Here is a 7,535-nt window from a genome sequence, read left to right on the forward strand (position 1 = left end):
TTATGCATCTTATTTTTCTTAGAATGGAGGAACCATTATAAGATGATCCCTTCACTAAATTTCAAGATAAAGGTGTTCTCCCTGAGAATGCACCGTTGCTAAAGTTCGTTGTTTTGAAGCACCTCGTGATGATCGGGTGTGGTAGACTCTACGTTCACATACAGCAGGTGTAATACAGTTTTGCACGTGCATAATACTTGGGTTAAACTTGATGAGGCTAGCACATACAGACATGGTCTCGGAACACTGGAGAGTGAAAGTTCGAACATGAGTCATATATTAGATATGATCAACATAGAGATGTTCACCATTGATGACTACCCCATCTCACGTGATGATCGGACATGGGTTAGTTGATTTGGATAATGTATCACTTAGATAACTTGAGGGATGTTTATTTAAGTGGGATTTCATTAGTAATTTGATTAATTGAACTTTATTTATCATGAACTTAGTCTTAATAGTTTTGCATATCTATGTTGTAGATCAATGGCTCGTGCTACCGTTCCCCTGAATTTTAATGCATTCCTAGAGAAAGCTAAGTTGAAAGATGATGGTAGCGACTACATAGACTGGGTCCATCACTTGAGGATTATCCTCATGGCCACACAAAAATATTATGTCCTTGATGCACCGCTAGGTTACAGACCCGCTCCCGCTAATCTAGATGTTGTGAATGCTTGGCAAATGCAGTCTGATGACTACTCAATAGTTTAGTGTGCATGATTTACGGCTTAGAACCGGGACTTCATAGATGTTTTGAACATCACGGAGCATATGAGATGTTCAAAGAGCTAAAGTTGATAATTCAAGCTAATGCCCGTGTTGTAAGATGGAGGAGAACAGTTTTGTTAGCGAACACATACTCAAAATGTTTGGGTATCATAACCACTTGACTCAGCTGGGAATTGATCTTCCAGTTGAGAGTGTTATTGACGGAGTCCTTCAGTCACTTCCACCAAGCTACTAAGGCTTCGTGATGGACTATAATATGCAAGGGATGACGAAAACGATTCCCATCTTCACAATGCTTAAGGTCGCAGAGGTAGAAATCGAGAAGGAGCATCAAGTGTTGACGGTTAACAAGACCACTAGTTTCAAGAAAAAGGGAAAGTGAAAGAAAGGGAACTTCAAGAAGAATGGCAAGCAAGTTGCCGCTCCCGTGAAGAAGCCCAAAGCTGGACCCAAGCCTGAAACTGAGTTCTTCTACTGTAAAGGGAATGGTCATTGGAAGCGGTACTGCCCCAAATACTTGGCGGATAAGAAGGATGGCAAAGTGAACAAAGGTATATTTGATATACATGTTATTGATGTCTACCTTACTAATGCTCGTAGTAGCGCCTGTGTATTTGATACTGGTTCGGTTGCTCATATTTGTAACTCCAAACAGGAGCTGCAGAATAAACGAAGATTGGCTAAGGACGAGTGACGATGCGCGTCGGCAATGGTTCCAATGTTGATGTGATCGTCATCGGCACGCTACCTCTACATCTACCTTCATGATTAGTTTTAGACCTCAATAATTGTTATTTGGTGCCAACATTGAGATGAACATTATATTTGGATGTTGTTTATCATGAGATGGTTATTCATTTAAATCAGAGATTTTTTTTTGAATATGCCAGAGAATATTTTTTGTTATTTTTATGTGAGTAATATCTTTTATGGTGATGCACCTTTGATGAATGTGTTGGGAATCGTTGCATGGAAAACAAGAAAATTCTACGCACACGCGATGATCTATCCATGGAGATGTGTAGCAACGAGGGGGAGAGTGTGTCTATGTACCCTCGTAGACCGTAAGCGGAAGCGTTTCACAAGGCGGTTAATGTAGTCAAACTTCTTCCGCTTCAACCGATCGAGTACTGAACACACGACACCTCCCCGTCCTGCACATGTTAAGCTCGGTGATGTGCCTCGCCTTCTTGATCTAGCAAGACGTCGAGGTAGTAGATGAGTTCTGTCAGCACGACAACGTCGTGATGGTGATGGTGAAGTGATTTCCGTAGGGCTTCGCCTAAGCACTACAAATATATGATCGGGGGTTTAAATGGTGGAGGGGGGCACCGCACACGACTAGGCAATTGTCTAGTCTATGCTAGGCACCCCTCCTAGTATATATAGGTGGGAGGGATAGGGGAGAGGCCAAGGGGCGCCCCAAGTAGGTCCGAATCCTACTTGGGCACCTGCCCTTGGTCGCGCCCCCCTGCCATGTTTGTCGGAGGGGGAAGGAAAAAAGGGGGGAGAGGGATGGAAGGGGGAATCCTGTTCCACTCTTTCCTTTCGCTTACCCTCTTTCCTTATCCTCCTAGGTCAGCCCATATGGTGGGCACACCAGCCCCTTGTGGCTGGCGTGTTTCCCATCTTGGCCCTTAAGGCCCATATCTTTTGCCGCCGGGTGCCCAGAACCCCTTCCGGTTACCCGATAAGTACCCAGTACCCCCCGAAACAGTTCCGGTGTCTGAATACTGTCGTCCTATAAATCAATCTTTACCTCTTGACCATTTCGAGACTCCTCGGCATGACTGTGATCTCATCTGGGACTTTGAACAACATTCGGTCACCAAATGACATAACTCATATAATACTATATCGTCATCGAACATTAAGCGTGCGGACCATACGGGTTCAAAAATGATGTAGACTTGACCGAGACACCTATCTGGTCAATAACTAATAACGGAACCTGGATGCCATATTGGCTCCTACATACTCTTCGAAGATCTTTATCGGTCGAACCGTTATGGCAACTTAAGTGATTCCCTTTGTCCATCGGTATTTTACTTGCCCGAGATATGATCGCCGGTATCTTCATACCTACTTCAATCTTGTTATCGGCAAGTCTCTTTAATCATTTCATAAAACATCACCTCACGACCAACTCCTTGGTCATTGGATTGCAAGCTTATGATGTGTATTACCGAGAGGGCCTAGAGATACATCTCCGATACTCAGATTGACAAATCCTAATTTTGATCTATGCCAACTCAACAAACACCTTCAGAGATACCTGTAGAGCATCTTTATAATCACCTAGTTCCATTGTGATGTTTGATAGCACACAATGTATTCCTCCGGTATCTGGGAGTTGCATAATCTCATAGTCGAAGGAACATGTATTTGACATGAAGAAAGCAAAAGCAATAAACTGAACGATCATTATGCTAAGCTAACGGATGGGTCTTGTCCATCACATAATTCTCCTAATGATGTGATCCCGATATCAAATGACAACACATGTCCATGGTTAGGAAACCTTAACCATATTTGATCAAAGAGCTGGTCTAGTAGAGGCTCACTAGGGACATATTATTTGTTTATGTATTCAAACATGAATTTAAGTTTCCGATCAATACAATTCTAGCATGAATAATAAACCTTTATCATGAAGAAGGAAATATAAAATTACAACTTTATTATTGCCTCTAGGGCATATTTCCTTCAGGATGGTCTATCTTTTTGAATCTAAATCATAGTGATACACATATTCATAATATTGATGCCAAAAGATGCAAAGTTGTTAATGATAATGCAACATACTTGTCGCACTGGTGTAAAGTGCATGAAGAAACTCCATGCTGATGGACTTCTGGAATCACTTGATTATGAATCATTTGATACTTGTGAGCCATGCCTCATGGGCAAGATGACAAAAAACCCATTCTCCGGAGCAGCGAGAATGACTTATTGGAAATAATACATACCGATGTATGCAGTCTGATGAGTGTTGTTTTCTGACCTTCACAGATTATTTGAGTAGGTATGGATATATCTACTTGATGAAACACAAGTCTGAAACATTTGAAAAGTTCAAAGAATTTCAGAGTGAAGTGGAGAATCATCATAACAAGAAAATAAAAATATCTATGATCTGATCATGGAGGTTAATATTTGAGTTACGAGTTTGGCCTTCATTTTAAAAAATGTGGAATTGTTCCAAAACTCACGCCACCTAGATTACCATAGTGTAATGGTTTGTCCGAACACCGTAACCAAATTTATTAGACATGATGCGTTCTATGATATCTCTTACCGATTTAGCACTATTGTTTTGGGGTTGTGCATTAGAGACGATCGTATTCATGTTAAATAGGGCACTGTCTAAATCCGTTGAGACGACACCGTATGAACTATGGTTTGGCAAGAAACCTAAGATGTCATTTCTTAACGTTTGGGGATGCGACACTTATGTCAAAAAGGCTTTAGCCTGATAAGCTCGAACCTAAATCGCAGAAGTGCATATTCATAGGATACCCTAATGAAACTATTGGGTACACCTTCTACCACAGATCCGAAGGAAAGATCTTTGTTGCCAAGAATGGGTCCTTTCTAGAGAAGGAGTTTCTCTCGAAAGAAGTGAGTGTGCGGAAAGTGGAACTTGATGAGGTAATTGTACCTTCTCTCAAATTGGAAAGTAGCACATTAGAGAAAACCATTCCCGTGATGCCTACACCAATTGGAGAGGAAGCTAATGATGATGATCATGAAACTTCGGATACTAGTGGACCTCGTAGGTCGAACAGAGCACGTTCCACACCAGGGTGGTACGGTAACCCTGTCCTGGAAGTCATGTTATTAGATCTTGGCAAACCTACGAACTATGAAGAAGCTATGATGACCCCAGATTTCGATAAATGGCTTGAGGCCATGAAATCTAAGATTGGATCCATGTATGAGAACAAATAATGGACTTTGGTGGACTTTCCTGATGATCAACAAGACATTGAGAATAAATGGATCTTTAAGAAGAAGACAGACGCTGATGGTGATGTCACTATCTACAAAGCTCGACTTGTCACAAAAGGTTTTCGACAAGTTCAAGGGGTTGATTATGATGAGACTTTCTCACCCGTAGTGATGCTTAACACAGTCTGAATCATGTTAGCAATTGCCAATTTTGTACTTATGAAATCTGGCAAATGGACATCAAAACTGCATTCGTTAATGGATTTATTAAAGACGAGTTGTATATGATGTAACCAGGAGGTTTTGTTGATCCTAAAGGTTCTAACAAAGTATGCAATCTACAGCAATCCATCTATGGACTGGTGCAGGCATCTCGAAGTTGGAATATACACTTGGCGAGGTGATCAAAGCATATGGTTTTATACAGACTTACGGTGAAGCTTGTATTTACCAAAAAGTGAGTGCGAGCTCTGTAGCATTTGTGATATTACATGTGGATGACATATTGTTGATTGGAAATGATATAGAATTTTTCATTAGCATAAAAGGAAACTTGAATAAGAATTTTCGATTAAATACCTCGATGAAGCTTCTTATATATTGGGTATCAAGATTTATAGGGATAGATCAAGATGTTTAATCGGACTTTCACAAAGCACATACCTTGACAAAGTTTTGAAGAAATTCAAAATGGATCAGTCAAAGAAAGGGTTCTTTCCTATGTTGCAAGGTGTGAAGTTGAGTAATACTCAAAGCTCGACCATGACAGAAGATAGAGAGAGAATGAAAGTCATTCCCTATGCCTCAACCATAGGTTCTGTAAAGAATGCCATGTTGTGTACCAGACCAGTTGTGTGCCTTGCAATGAGTTTGGCAAGGGGGTACAATAGTGATCCAGGAGTGGATCACTGGTCAGTGGTCAAAATTATTCTTAGGTACCTAAAGAGGACTAAGGAAATGTCTCTCGGTTATGGAGGTGATAAAGACTTCGTCGTACAGGGTTACGTCGATGCAAGCTTTAACACCAATCTATGTGACTCCAAGTCTCAATCTGGATATGTATTGAACATGGGAGAAATTATCTAGAGTATCTCCATGCAAAGCATTTAAGACATAGAATTTTGCATACGGATCTGAATATGATAGACCCGTTGACTAAACCTTTCTCACAAGCAAAACATGATCACACCTTAGCACTCTTCGATTGTTAATCACATGGCGATGTGAACTAGATTATTGACTCTAGTAAACTCTTTGGTTGTTAGTCACATGGCGATGTGAACTATGGGTGTTAATAACATGGCCATGTCAACTAGATTATTGACTCTAGTGCAAGTGGGAGACTGATGGAAATATGCCGTAGAGGCAATAATAAAGTTGTTATTATTGTATTTCCTTATTCATTATAAAGGTTTATTATTCATGCTAGAATTGTACCGATTGGAAACTTAAATACATATCTGGATACATCAACAAATACCGTGTCCCTAGTAAGCCTCTACTAGACTAGCTCATTGATCAAAGATGGTTAAGGTTTCCTAACCATAGACATGTGTTGTCACTTGATAACGGGATCTCATCATTAGGAGAATGATGTGATGGACAAGATGAAGGAAATATGCCCTATATGCAATAGTAAAGTTGTTGTTTTATATCTCCTTATTCAAAGGTTTATTATTCATGCTAGAATTGTATTGATCAAAAACTTAAATACATGTGTGAATACATAAAAAATATTGTGTCCCTAGTAAGCCTCTAGTGGACTAGCTCGTTGATCAAAGATGGTTAAGGTTTCCTAACCATGGGCATGTGTTTTTATTTGATAATGGGATCACATCATTAGAAGAATGATCTGATGGAAAAGACCCACCTGTTAGCTTGCCATAACGATCGTTCAGTTTTATTGCTATTGCTTTCTTCATGTCAAATGCATATTCTGTCGACTATGATATGATGTAACTCTCGGATATCGTAGGATTACCTTGTGAGCTATCAAATGTCACAACATAACTAGGTGATCATAAAGATGCTATATAGGTATCTCTGAAGGTGTTTATTGAGTTGGCATAGATCGAGATTAGGATTTGTCACTCCGAGTGTCGGAGAGGTATCTCTGGGCCCTCTCCGTAATACACATCATAAGCTTGCAAGCAAATGACTAAGGAGTTATTTATGAGGTGATGTATTACAGAACGAGTAAAGAAACTTGCCGGTAGTGAGATTGAACTAGGCATAGAGATACCAACGATCGAATCTCCAGCAAGTAACATACTGGGATGTCCATTTTGCATCATGCTTTTATATAAATATTTATTGCAATATGGGCTGTTACTACATATTATGTCACAATACTTATGCATTTTCTCTCTTATTTTATAAGGTTTACACGAAGAGGGAGAATGCCGGCAGCTGGAATTCTGGGCTGGAAAAGGAGCAAATATTAGAGACCTATTCTGCACAACTCCAAAAGTCCTGAAACTCCACAAAAGTCAGTTTTGGAATATAGTAAAAATATTGGGAGAAGAAAGCACCAGAGGGGGGCCACCCACCAGCAATGAGGGTGGAGGGCGCGCCCTACCCCCTGCCTCGTGGGCCACCTGGAAGGACCCCAATTCCCATCTTCTGCTATATGGTGTCTTTTTCCCTGGAAAAAATAATAAGGAAGCTTTCGGGACAAAGCTCTGCCATCTCGAGGCGGAACCCGGCGGAACCAATCTAGGGCTCCGGTGGAGCTGTTCTACCGGGAAAACATCCCTCCGGGAGGGGGAAATCGTCGCCATCGTCATCACCATCGATCCTCTCATTGAGAGGAGGTCAATCTCCATAAACATCTTAACCAGCACCATCTC

The sequence above is a fragment of the Triticum aestivum genome, chromosome 4B (genome assembly GCF_018294505.1).
Source record: "Triticum aestivum cultivar Chinese Spring chromosome 4B, IWGSC CS RefSeq v2.1, whole genome shotgun sequence".
Classification (NCBI taxonomy): Eukaryota; Viridiplantae; Streptophyta; class Magnoliopsida; order Poales; family Poaceae; genus Triticum; species Triticum aestivum.